Below are 14,201 nucleotides of genomic sequence, written 5' to 3' on the forward strand. Positions count from 1 at the left end.
CTTATAGGTTGGAGGTAATCACGGAAAGTCCTGACCAATGACACATTATGTACCTCATTCTCATTGAAATTTGGTCCATTTTCAACCATGTTTCTAGTTGATTCACTAGTACTCATATGTTTTCTAGCTCTACGGTGAATGGACGGTCCTTCAACCAATTCTCCACTTGGGCATGAAGTGTTATCACGTGTTAACTTGGGCATGAACACATAGACACACAAACCCTAAAAGTTTTAAACTTAACAGTAAATAAAATCCTAAAGGAAAACTACTAACTGCAACAAAATAATAATCTAGAAAGTAATGAAAAAGGGGTGAGAGAAGGATGTTATATGAGGTGACAACACTCGAGTACTAAAAAATAATCCCAAAGCAAAAACATAAGGATGTTAGTGCTAAACTAATCAAACAAAACTATTATAAATGCAGAAATTCTAAAAAAAATTCTAAAATGAACTAAACAAACTAAGTCATAAATAAAACTCTAACCTAAAATAGAACTAAACTTATCCTATAGTGTTTTCAACCGTTTATCTTTGACAACAATGCAAAAACTTGATCTTAGCTACCTCGAGTGTAGGGTTGCGAAATAGTATATACTCAATAAGATCGAGGTCGATCCATAGGGACTAATTTGGAAAAAAAACTACTAGGACTAAATTAAATATATAATTAGGGTTTCCAGCAAAGTAATAATATTAAAATAATAATAAATGATAACTAAAGATCCATGGATCCCTAATTAATCCACCCTTAATGCCAATTCAACAATTCAATCAATAACTCAATTAAAATCGAATAATGATTCATTCCAATTGGAATATAGAACAGTTAAACCAATATAAAACATCCTAATAAGATATGAATCTCAATTGAATGATTTTTCATGAAAAGCTAACTAATTGATTGCAAGAAATTCTAAGTATCTATTATAGTCGGAGTTAATAATAGACCAAGAGGAGAATATTAAGAAACAAATTGACCATTTACAATTTGATGCAGGGTAACAAACATCAGGTGTTGGTCCGAAGCACTCTAGATGAGTCTGCATCGACAGAGATCTGGATTTGGTAGCATGCGCGCACACACACACACACACACACACACACACACACACACACACAAAAAGGAAAAACAAAAAAGAAAGAAAAAACTAGAATGTACTATTGGATCCACATAATGACTGGTATCGATCTGCTAGTAGCTGGATTGCCAAAAAAATTCATGGGAGGAAAGGGACTGATAACCATATGGATATCCTCCACAAGAAATATACCCTGAGATCTTTGTAGGAATGAAAAAGGAATAGGAAAGGAAGTATATGGCATGAGTAGTGGTATACATAGAGATAACTATGGATTTGCAAAGCAACATGAAGAAAACACTAGTCAGGAGTTATGGAGGAAGAATTTTCTTAAAACCCTGGTGGAATATTATAGATCCATGACTCTTTGTCTATTTAAAGGGAAGAGCTGTTGGAAATTCCTATAGAAACCTCAAACCTAAAAAAACAGAAAGAGAGAATAAAAGAGGAGCCTCCATTGGAAGATCAACTTTGAGAAATCCAGCTGTATCGGTTTAGGAGATTAGAATAAGAGGATTTTAAAGCCAAACGGGTTAGGACTTTGAACCCTAGAGTGATCTGACTGAAAGATTTCCAACAATGATCTGTGAATAGTATGGATGATTTTATTTTATTCGAAAAGACAACTTTCATTTTCTAGTTATGGATTTTAGATATTTTAGAACCAAGCGATCTTTTGCTTATTCTGAATTTGACAATGAAAAAAACCATTAGATGAGTTGGACCCAATCTAGGAATCCATAATTTTCATAAAAGCTAAGTAAGAATATAAGAAACCTTAAAATTTTCAAAAATCGGATTGTGTAACAGAACCTATCCGATTTTAGTCAACAGTTGAAGTCAGTATTCAATCGATCGAAGGTGTTAACCATAATTTGTAATCTGTTTCGATTGATTGACGTCAAGGTTTGATTAATCGAGGAGAACCTTTATTAGTCTCAATAAATCAAACATATCGATCAAAGTTGACAATTTTTGTCCAGCGAGCAAATTGATTTATCTGACCAATTTTGATCGATCAACGACCAAAGTTCAATCGATTGAGAATGGCCAAAAGTGTCCAAAAACTTTGGAAATTAAATTTGAATTTTATCGATCCATAGTTGAACGATTGAGAACTCTCGAGTTGTCTCGATTGATCAACTGCATTAATCAACAACCCCTATTGTTTTTCAAATTTAAATTTAAGAATTAACTTTGGATCATCTTGATTGAATTAAAGGTGGACCCCACTTGTTGAAATAATGTGATTGAATTGTGATATGCTAAATCATCTTAATGGGGACTTGAAGCATATTTTTCAATGCGTTCAATTATTCGAAGGATTTAATCGTACCATAAATAGGTGAGTGAATCTCAACGTGTCTCATATTTGTATAATTAAGATAGATGAAATGATGGTTGTGATTGTTTGAATTCATATGGTTGTCATGTTATATTGCTTATCCTAATATGATCCTTCCCATATGATTTATGATATTCTGCATGTTCCATGCATAAGGAGGAACTTAGTCTCAGGGGATCTTTTGAGAAAACCTGATATCAGATAGTAACACCCCAAACTTTTCAATGACCGAGTATTGAAAGTCTTCGAGTGTTACCGTGGAATTTAACGTAATATGTACATGCGTACGATACCAATCTAACTATCCTAACCTTACATCTATTCCTTGACACGAATCTAACTGTTGGGAATGATCTCCATGCATAGATCAAGCCATCTCACCATTGATTTTAAGATAGGCCATCATGTCATTTCGAAGTCGAATATACACCGTTAACCTTGAGTCCTAAATCCATTCATACCTAAAACCACACAATCCGACTGATAAATACCTAAGTAACCGCATAAATCCACCTAAGATCCTCTTAAGAACCCTTAGTATCACTAATGACTAGATTAGAAATAAATATGACCATCTAATTGACATGAATCCATAATAAAACTCAAAAGTCATGAAGTATGGACTGCATGAACATTGGATCTGCCTGATTTTGGCTAGGAACCCCATTTGGACCCGAGTAAGCTAATAGATGAAGTTGATTGGGTCACACGCTACTGTGGACCCTACTCTATGTGTTGCATGTGCACAGCCGGTGCATGCACCTGCGCTGCACAGGATCTGGAAACCCGGTCATGCGGGTTTGACTCGACTTCCATTCAAAAAGAGAGATTTCTCTCTTCTTTTCTCCCGCTCACAACGAACGGATGGACGATGTCCATTTGGAGTAGATTTTCTGGAAGACAGCCAAAAATGGACCCCACCTATTTTGAACAACAATATGGAGAGACATTCATCCGCATAATGTAAGAGCGGACGATGAAATCGGACTTGACGGTGGCTTTCCCCTCCTGCGTCCCTACAACATGTGGCCCACCTAGAATTTAGATCATGCCCATATTTGAGGCCATAACTGATCAAGACCTTGTGAAAACAATGAATGGGATGGATTCCCAAGAGGATACCGTGAATGGGCCCCACCAGATTCGCAGGTTCAACCACTATGCTAACAGATCTCACGAACCATGAGACTTTCGCAAACAACGTTAGGGGAACCCATCACCCCATGAACCGTGCCACCGGATCCCGATCTAAGAAGGATCTTAACCGTCCTATCTCTACTGAAGGAAATTCTGATTCTAACAGGAAATGTCGGGATGAACAGAGACGCCCACAATGCCAAGAAAACCAGGAGTTCTCCCGTAAAAACTATTAGAAGAGCTAGATTCTGCAACCTCACATGACCCATCACCCAAACGATCCAGACAGCAAGATTGTCGCTGATTCATTTAAGGATCCAAAACATTAGAACGGTGGGCCATCTAAATCTGATTGGATCCACGAAGAGAGAAAGGAGAGATCGGGAAAGAAATCCTTGAATGCGAACAATGATTGAGCCGTCCCGACAATCTCCGTTGCAAAATAGGAGCTACATAAGTCCCAGCCAATCCCGTTGCGAAACAGGAGCTGCATAAGTCCCAGCTAATCCCGCTGCAAAATAGGAGCTACGTAAGAATTACCCACGAGACGTCTAAAAGCTTTCACACCCTATAAAAACATTCCATGTCCAACGTTTTGAAGATACAGTAAAGGAGAGATTTATAATCATCAGTCTGATTCATAATGAGCATAATAAAAGTATAACCCAAGAACAATAACCACAAGAACACCATCACAAAATCCACTATGATCAAAAATTTTAAGTACAATGCGTCTGAAGGGAAATACAAGATAATGCGAATAGCAAAAACTCCAAAGGCTCGACCACACACTCCTACTGCTGTTAAGCTACGGCTGCGACCTGACGTCACCTGCACGCATCAATCGTGCATAAGCTTATAGAAAGCTTAGAGGGTGGTGTAAGTGAGTGCGTAATATAAGCGTGCTCAGAATGCAAGGTCAGAGTAATGCGGAATCATGGTAATAAGTACATAAATGCAATCAGCCGTACCAAGGCCATGCAATGCAAAACATGAATGCGATCGGCCACATCAAGGCCATGTGATGTAGAATGCAAGTCAAGCATGTCAATCCTCATCCACATATCAATGCAGCTCCTCACTAGAGTATCAAATCAGTGCGGTTCTCAGTATGGATAATCACCGGGGTCAAGTACACTCTACGCCAGCTTGCCGCCCCTATCCGGACGCACAACTAGGAGGGTGGAAGAGACCTCACTATCCGCCTGCCAATATCGGGCCCGGCTCGTCGATAGCGGACCGATTCCTCAAGCTGGTTAAACTCAACCTAGAAATTACCCCCTCACTCAGGCGGGTAAGGTCACACCCCTTTCCAACCGACCACGACACAGTGGGAGACGTGGCCTACTGGTATACGGCCCTCGCTCGCTCGTGTATCCACTCGGTCTCGACGTTGGAGTCATCCTCTGGTACCATTGGGTTTAAGGATTTTCACCCAGGGACATCTATAGCACCCCGATGCTAGAAACAATATTTCTGATATCCAATCTGGCCACCCACGATGTGTCTGTGGAGGTAATGGCCCCGATATCCCTAGGGCACATAATAATCATAATCACACAAATGTAAGTACATGAGTCACACTATCAGTCATGCAACAGTCCTGCGTATACCATGCACTTATATGGGGCAACTCCGCCTATCAGGGAGCCCATAAACAGTCCGCCCGAAGGCATATGCTATGATTGGTCACTCCTCACATCAGGCATACATATGATGCGAATGATCATGAATCATGGATCTATACTAAACATGTATAAAGAGATGGGCTCTGTGTATAACGGAGATGGGCCTAGACGGCCTACTTACGACAAGTATGGGCCTATCAGTGGGCCTTAGGGAGAGTTATAATGCGGACATTTAACCAACATTATCCATTCAATGTGGACGTCAAACCAACATTGTTCCCAAGGCATAGCCCACTACAATAGTCAACACATGAACCATGGTAGAATCACGAAGTAATGGGCCTTATATAGATCTTGTTAGGCCTCGACCCAAGGGCCCAAATACACCGAATGGGCCTCAAACCATGGGCTCATATATCTCAAGCGGGCCTTAGTGGGCAGGCCACAAATACATTAAGCTGGGCCTAATCACACGAGTCTTACATACTTCACAATGGGCCTCATAATATGGGCCTTATACAAATCAAGGTGGGCCTAGTATGTATTAAGGTGGGCCTCAACGGACGACCCACAAATACACCAAGATGGGCCTAGTCACATGGCCTTAAAATATTTTCCAAAATGATTGGACGGTTGGATGAAACATATGCATCATGGTAGGGCCCACACTAATGGAGGGTGTGGATCACAATATATACTTAAGTGGGTCCCAAGTGGGGCATACCATAATGTTTATTTTCCACCCAACCTAGGGCCCAACATAAGGTTTATTTCCCACCCAACTGATCATAAGGCCACGTGGACCTTGGGTAGGGCCCACTGTAATATTTATTTGCAATCCAACCTATTCATAAGGTCACGTGGACCTTGGGTAGGGCCCACTATGATGTTTGTTTGCCATCTAAACTGTTCACGGGTCACGTGGACCATGGGCCCACGGTAATGTTTATTGCCATCCAACTGTTGATAAAGTCACGTGGACCAGGGGGGTAAGGCCCACTGAAATATTTATTTGCCACCAATCTGTTGACTGGTCACGTGGGCATGGGGGGCGTGGGGCCCACCGAAATGTGGTTCGCAAATCCAGCCCACCCATTATGTGAGTCCCACCTGGCTGACGGTCCAGACCAAGTTTCAGCAACATCCAAAACTCAGGTAGGCCCCACCAAGTGATTTATATGTTTTGGCATGTCTTCACATGATTTTAAATGGTGTGGCCCACCTGAGTTCCGTATAAGGCTGATTTTTGGGGTGGACACCTGGTCTGAGGGGACCCAACAAATGCATGGTGTGGATGTTTGAAACGCATCACAGTAGGGCCCACAGCTGGGGCCGGCCAGCCCGTCCTTCCGCCCGCCCATTGACAGCGGCAGCAGCAGGTGTTGTTGCCTTCTTTTCTTCTTTTTTTTTGAAAACCATTAATCTGATGGTTTTTGATAGGTGGGACCCACCTCAGACGAATTCATCCCAGTCATTGGTCCCTGTGGCTCGATACAATCCCATCGAGTCCAATATTGGGTGGTTTTTGATGTACAGGAGCATCAGGAAGCATATCAATGGTAAAAACACTGTTTCCTATACGGCCCATCATAAATTTGGATTGAGATCATTTTTCGGCTCAATGCCTAAAATGATCTGGAAAATAGGATGGTCGGCTTGGATTATATAAAAACATCAAGGTGGGGCCTGCATGAGTGGCCCACCACTCCCTTCTCTTTAGCTAGCTCGTTAGTACACTCCATGTCAGTTTACACTTCACTGTTCGCCAACGTCCAGCGTTCAGGGACGTTGGACGGCATGGATAAATACTGCATCATGGTGGGTCCTACATGCACATGGCCCACCTACATATATATACATATAATATTATCTTATATTATATATATACAATACATATTATATTATATATATTATATAAAATATAATATATAGAAAGAACAATGTATTGGGCCCATCCAAACAGTGGATGGTGTGGATCATCACCTGCAATAGGGTGGGCCACACCGTCTGATGTAGATGGACGGGGTAGATATAACACATATTGGTGGGATCCACACCATCACAAAGAGAGAGAGAGAGAGAGAGAGAGAGAGAGAGAGAGAGAGAAATATATGGTGAGATAGAGGGATCCCGCCACTATGGGCCCCTCTTGCTTAAATCACATACATCAAAATGGGCCTCACCAACAAGTGGGCCCTAACATAGAAAATAACGGTAAATCACCCACCTTATCTTCCTTCTTCTTGGTCCCTTAGATTCCAATGCTCCTTAGCTTGCCTTTTGATGGAGGTTGATGGGAGATTGATGGTGTGGATGAAAGATGAGAGGGTGTAAATGGAAGATGAGAAGGTGGACCACACTTGGGAGGGAGAGGGAAGCTTGGACGTATGAAATTTTGTTGCTTGGAAGAAATGAGGGAGAGAGAGAAGTGAAGGGTGATAAGAGGTGATAGAGTGATGGGTGATGTAAGGAGAGGTAATGGGAGGTATGGTTTGGTTTGAAAATTGGTAAAAGAGGGATGGGTAGGGAGAGAAAGTTGACTTATGGAAAAGAGAGAGATGGGTTGCATGTACTTGACTTGTACTTGAGGTATGGAGTGTACTTGAATGATTGATTGATTGATTAATGGGACATGCAGTAGAGATTCTGTTAAAATTCGCGACGCGCGGCGTTTCTTCAGAACGAACGCTGGCCCACATCTCTTGGCATAGGCATTGGTTCGGTGCACGAGTCATGGCGTTGGAACCGCGGTGACGGCGCGGTCGCTAAGATACAAGTTTCAGTTTGAACCGACTTCGGTATGCGGGACCTGGTTTAGGATCGCGCGCAATCATTGGATTCGGTGCGAAGGTTGCCAGAATTCGACCGGAAGGACCGTACAAGCTAACGGAACAGTACGGACTAGGATACGGGTCTTACAATAATTATACAAATATAAAGACTTTTGTAAGATAAAAAATATTAAAGAAAAGCTTGAAGGTTGTTTCATCATATTAGAGTCGGGATTCCTCGACTCGAGCATGACCCTAGCGTTGAGCGGAGTTGTCACGACCCATTGCTAGTTGCAACATGGAAGAAAAGAGAAAGAAAAAGAAAAAGAAAGAAGATGACAAAAAGAAAAAAGAGAAAGAAAAGAAAAGAAAAGAAAGGGAGAGAGAGAGAGAGAGAGTTCTACGTGACTTGCGACCATACCAAGTTGCGGACTCGATCGAGCCACAGTGAGCTCGGGTGTTAAACCGAGTTAACTTGGTTGATCTTGGATGGCTTGTTATAGGTCATGCATACCGCAACGGTACTCAAAATCAAAAGTTCCGACTGATCTATTATTTGCGTTTTGAATGATAATTCATCCTTATCTAAAATAAATTTCTTCAATCTATACATTCTTAAAGTCTAGTTACATCATACCCTATTCTTTGTTATTATTGAATGAATTCCTCCAAATCAAATGAATTTCGTTTATGGTCGAAACAGACGTATGACTTCAGTAGTGGACTATCTTACTAGTAAAGGTGAGGGTTTTTCCTTTAAGCTTACCTTAATTTAAGTTGATTTGAATTATCTTATCTTTTTATCTATTCTCATGATTTTCTCTCTGTAATTGTTTAACTTATAGCCAACCATTATTTACCCTTTGAGATTATGGTCTGATGTTAATTACGAGTGATCTTCACTATTTTTATGTGGAGCGATGGATACAAGCCTTGCCTTTGCCTTTATAACTTTTGTTAAGTTAGTCCTTGCTACTCTTCTCTTTATTGGGCTGGCCATTGCCACTTACCCTTTGTTGAGTTGGCCATTGCCATTCTCGTATTTATTGAGTTGCCCATTGTTACTCTCCTTATTATTGAGTTGGCCATTGCTACTCTCCTCTTTGTTAAGGTAGCCATTACTACTCTCTTCCTTATTTTATTAGCCTTATGCTATTTACCTTTAAGGCTTGGGCATGATTCTTGGATTCCAAAGCTCCCATGATTCAGTTTACATTCTCTTTAATGCAAGTGATGTGTTGAAGGTATCACAACTCGTGATTCAATTATTATATCATGGATGTAATGCGATCTAGGTTGAGACCCTCTTGGTCGACCCATACTTCCATGGGTTTGGGTAGTGGTGCACAAATCGATGTAAGTAATTCGCAATACGTTTTACATCACTTCCGAGATTGGATGTCGCAAATAGTTGTTCCATAAACAAATCGTGTCACATAATTCATCTGACTCATGTGTTGTACTGCCTCGAGGTGTTCACGTAAATTCACGATAGCGTTGGACATGACGGCGAATCTCTGTAGTGTGAGAATTTGGGGCTTGCCGGCATTTTCTATGAATCGTATCCCACATTATAATGCACACTATTTCAATTATATTATGCTATGTTATATTGTGCTATGTATGAACCATGTTGGGTTCACTCACTAGCCTAACCATCTAACATTGTAGATTACCATACAGCGATGGATGATGCAAGACAATCGAATTAAATACGTAAAAATGAGGCTGGGTTGGTGGATGAAACTCAAAACCAATGGCCGTATTTGTTGGAAGATGAGCTCGATGCATTAGACAACTAAATTGATTATGCGATTGATTATAGGAGTTTTTTTTTAAAAAAAAAATAGTTTTCATTCATTTTAATTATTGCTGATTTGATTAAATTTGAAATATGTTTATAGCCATAACCTTGTTAGATGACGATAATTGATTATTTTAGTTGAATAAAGTCCCAAATGGGTGGACTTCGACCGGTTTGATAATTTATTTTATGAATATAAATGTTATAAATGAAGTTTTAATAAATAAAGTAAAAGCAGTTAGAGGCATGAATGTTAATATGGTTACGATCTATAATACATGTAAATTGTGCCTTTTAATAATTGTGTAATGGGCGGATTTATGTACACTTAGTGTATGAGTCATGGACCGTAACTCAGTTTTGAGGATGCACACTCTATATTTGAAGTGCGGGGCGTGACATTCTCTCTTGTCAAACCCTAAGATGGATCTAATTCTTATTTAAAGATCTTCTTATATAGGTTTTACTCCCACCAACCTTGAAAAATACGTACTTACACAATAACTTTCACACTTGATCGGTCAACCATACTATGTCTTTAGTCAACCGGACTAGTGCTCAATCGACCATACATGTCTGTCTAGCATAGCTTGGTTGTCCAGCAAGTCACGGTCGACTGAACCTTTCTAAGGTCGACCAAATTACTTTGACTTGATTTTCTTCAATTCTTCAGCACATATTCAACTTTTAATATCTTTTGATCTTTCAAATTGATTACTTTAAAACTTCAATATACTTGATCATCATCTTTTTTGAGCTCTAATTAACCTTTATTAGCTCAAAATAATTTTAGACTTTCCATTCTTTTCGGTACATAAAAAATACATTTAATTAGACCACATTATGATAAATTTGTATGAAAAATACTATAAAATAGGGATTAATCATACAATATTATGCCGTTACCACCACAGCATTCATCATTGGCCTTGTTTGGCTTAGCCAGCAAACTATGCTTAGATTTTAAGCCAGGGCCTGACCTTTGAGCCAAATTTATGAGCACAGGCCCTCTTTCTATAACCTGGTGGGCCTATTGCTGCTGTAAGCCCTCACCATGGATTGGGATACCCAAAATAATGCTCTCGACTGCCGACAGAAAATGGTTAAAGAAGATATTTCATATTTGAAGGAAAACCCACAAACAATTAAAAGATTGAAATATTCCAATGTGGGATATTCTTTTTCAGAGTCTCCATCCGTGGATGAGACATTCCAGCCGCCGACAATAAGTCTAGTCAACGAGCGACTAAACATACTGTCCGTTTCAAAATGCTGGCTTTTCAATTTCTCTGGCCTGCCTTTTCTTAGGAACCGTCAAATACAAAAACCATATTGAGCTCCACTCGTTAGAAGTGAAAACTATGGCTATGTACTTCACATGCCAGTCTATATTTTTTTGAGGAAGCTTTGTTCTTTCAATGGTAATTGATATTTGCATTTTTACTAATTAGCTGAACGAATCTGATGTCTATATATAGAAATCCCAAATACTAACCTCTCTTCCCAACACATGGTCCATGTCACTAGCCATGGCACGCCACATCATCACCCCTTCCATGCTCCTCTCCTTAATCTTCCTTCTCATTTATGTGACCACATCATCGTCGGCCGATGAACGTCGGCCCTACATCATCCACATGGACAAATCAGCCATGCCCAAAGCATATGCCAATCACCACCATTGGTATTCGGCAATCTCGTCCATCTCGGTGGCCGACGGCATGGATGCAGTACACCTGTACACGTACAACCACGTGATGAACGGCTTCAGTGCCGTGATGTCGCAGGCCCAGCTCAATCAGCTGGAGAGAATGCCAGGTCACCTTGCCACGTACCCAGAGACATATGCCCAGCTCCATACCACACACACCCCTCAGTTTCTAGGCCTGAATAGGCATGTGGGCTTGTGGCCCACAGCCAACTTTGGCGATGATGTGATCATCGGCATCTTCGACACCGGTATCTGGCCGGAAAGCGAGATGTTCAGTGATGAGGGAATGCCGCCGGTGCCGGAGAAATGGAAGGGAGCATGCGAGACTGGTACCGAGTTCAATTCTTCCAACTGCAATCGGAAACTCATTGGGGCACGCTCTTTCAGCAAGGGCCTCAAGGAAGGGGGCCTCAGCATATCGAAGATCGATGACTATGATTCACCGAGGGACTACGATGAGCATGGGACGCACACAGCATCCACGGCTGCTGGAAGCAGGACGCCTAACGCAGACTACTTTGGCTATGCTAAAGGCACAGCTGTTGGGGTTGCACCCATGGCCCGGCTCGCAATTTACAAGGTCCTATTCTCCACTTTCACGCGCAAGTTATTTGCGATCGATATTCTGGCCGGCATGGATCAGGCAATTGCGGATGGTGTGGATCTGATGTCGTTGTCATTGGGATTACCAGGATTATTGCCATACGACGAAAATGTTATTGCACTGGGAGCCTTTGCAGCGATGGAGAGAGGGATCTTTGTCTCATGTTCGGCTGGAAATAGTGGGCCACAAGCTTACACTATTTACAATGGTGCCCCTTGGATAACCACGGTGGCTGCAGGGACCATTGATAGAGACTATGCAGCTTCGATCACTCTTGGCGATGGCATCACAACCGTACAAGGGAAGTCATTCTATCCTGAGAGCATCTACATCTCTGGTGTTCCACTTTACTATGGATATGGCAATGCTAGTAAGGAAATCTGTGATTTAAACACCCTTGATCAGAAAGACGTAAAAGGCAAGATCGTCTTTTGCGCGCCTGGGAACTTAACTTCTCAGATATGCGAATTGAACAGGACCGACGCAAAAGGGGCGATCTTTGCCACTGATTTGGTCCAGTCCGTGTATCCCGAATTCTTCTTCATGCCGTTCGTTATGATCAGCTTCAAGGACGGAGAGATCATGAAGAGGTATATCACGAAATCAGCCCAGCCACCAACAGTGGATATTAAGTTTCAGATGACTGTGTTGGGTTCGAAGCCGGTGCCTCTAGTAGCCGACTTCTCTTCTCGTGGGCCCAATCAGGCTAGTCCATCGATCCTAAAGCCAGACATACTGGCCCCTGGAGTTAATATCCTGGCCGCGTGGGCTCCCAACCGTGGACGTCAACCGATCGATGATGATTATTTAGTCTCGGAATATGCGCTGGTTTCTGGGACATCCATGTCATCGCCCCACGTTGTTGGTGTGGCTGCATTGCTACGTGCGGCCCACCCCGATTGGAGCCTAACTGATATCTAGTCTGTAATCATGACTACTGCATACATAACTGACACCCACGGCCCGATCCTAGATATGACCAACGGAACAGCCGCCACACCTCTTGATTATGGTGCGGGACACGTGGATCCGAACAAGGCAATGGACCCCGGTCTAGTGTATGATCTCGACCGTCAAGATTATATCAATTTCCTCTGTGGGCTAAACTACACGAGTAAGCAGATGAAGATCCTCACCTGCGGATCGAACTACACTTGCTCTAAGGCCACCCTCGATCTCAATTACCCATCGTTCATGGTGATCCTAAACAACACCAACTCATCCAGTGTGGTGTTCTCACGGGTCCTGACCAACGTCGCAGATTCTCCATCCGTATATCGTGCAGTCGTTAAAGCGCCAACCGGTATGAGAGTTGTGGTGGACCCACCAGAACTGAAATTCGATAGTAAATACAGTAAGCAGGGATTTACTGTGAGTGTCCAGATCGACATGGCAGCAGTTATAGTGAAGAGTGATTATTTAGGTAATTATGGATTTCTTAGTTGGTATGAAGATGGGGGAAATCATGTGGTGAGAACACCCATTGTTTCAGCCTTTGGGCCATGAAAAAAATGAATGGATGTGATAAGAGGGCCCACTAATCTTGTACAAAAGCCCACTAAACAGAGTTACGCAGATTGCGTAAGTGCAGGATTTCTACGGGATTTCTTTCATGTTCTGATTGTAATTCTCTCAGAGGTTATAAATATGGGTGTAATTGGGATTAGGGTACACATCTCAAGGCTTTCTAATTCGTTCATAAGGTTTTCAAGGGCTTGGAAGGGGAGATTCGATGCTTGTTTGAATCGGGCATTCTCTTTATCTCTTGTGATTTCTGCTTTCATAGTGATATTTGTCTCTTAGTGTCGTGATTTTTTCCCGTAAGGACTTTTTCATGTTAAATTCGGAGTCTTTGTGATTGTGTTTGATTGTGCGATTGGAATACTTTGCTTGATTTATCCTTCATCTAAGGTCAATCCAAATACAATTTTAAAGTGAATCCTAGAATTTATTTTTCAATGCATACATTCCGAAATATGGTATTAGAAAACATGTGATACACCACAATACCTTCCACATGCATTTATTGTAACTTTTACAACTCCATCCACCTTAATCTCATTTAATGCAAATGGCCAAACAGGCCCTTAGGTCAGTCATGGGGTCATTCTTCCAAA

At 41.5% G+C, this 14,201-nt stretch overlaps 1 pseudogene; it reads left to right on the forward strand.

Moving 5' to 3' along the window:
* Positions 1 to 11,207: 11,207 nt before the first annotated feature.
* Positions 11,208 to 13,641, forward strand: LOC131237533 (subtilisin-like protease SBT3; annotated as a pseudogene).
* The last annotated feature ends 560 nt before the right edge of the window (positions 13,642 to 14,201 follow it).

The sequence above is a fragment of the Magnolia sinica genome, chromosome 2 (genome assembly GCF_029962835.1).
Source record: "Magnolia sinica isolate HGM2019 chromosome 2, MsV1, whole genome shotgun sequence".
NCBI classification, from domain to species: domain Eukaryota; kingdom Viridiplantae; phylum Streptophyta; class Magnoliopsida; order Magnoliales; family Magnoliaceae; genus Magnolia; species Magnolia sinica.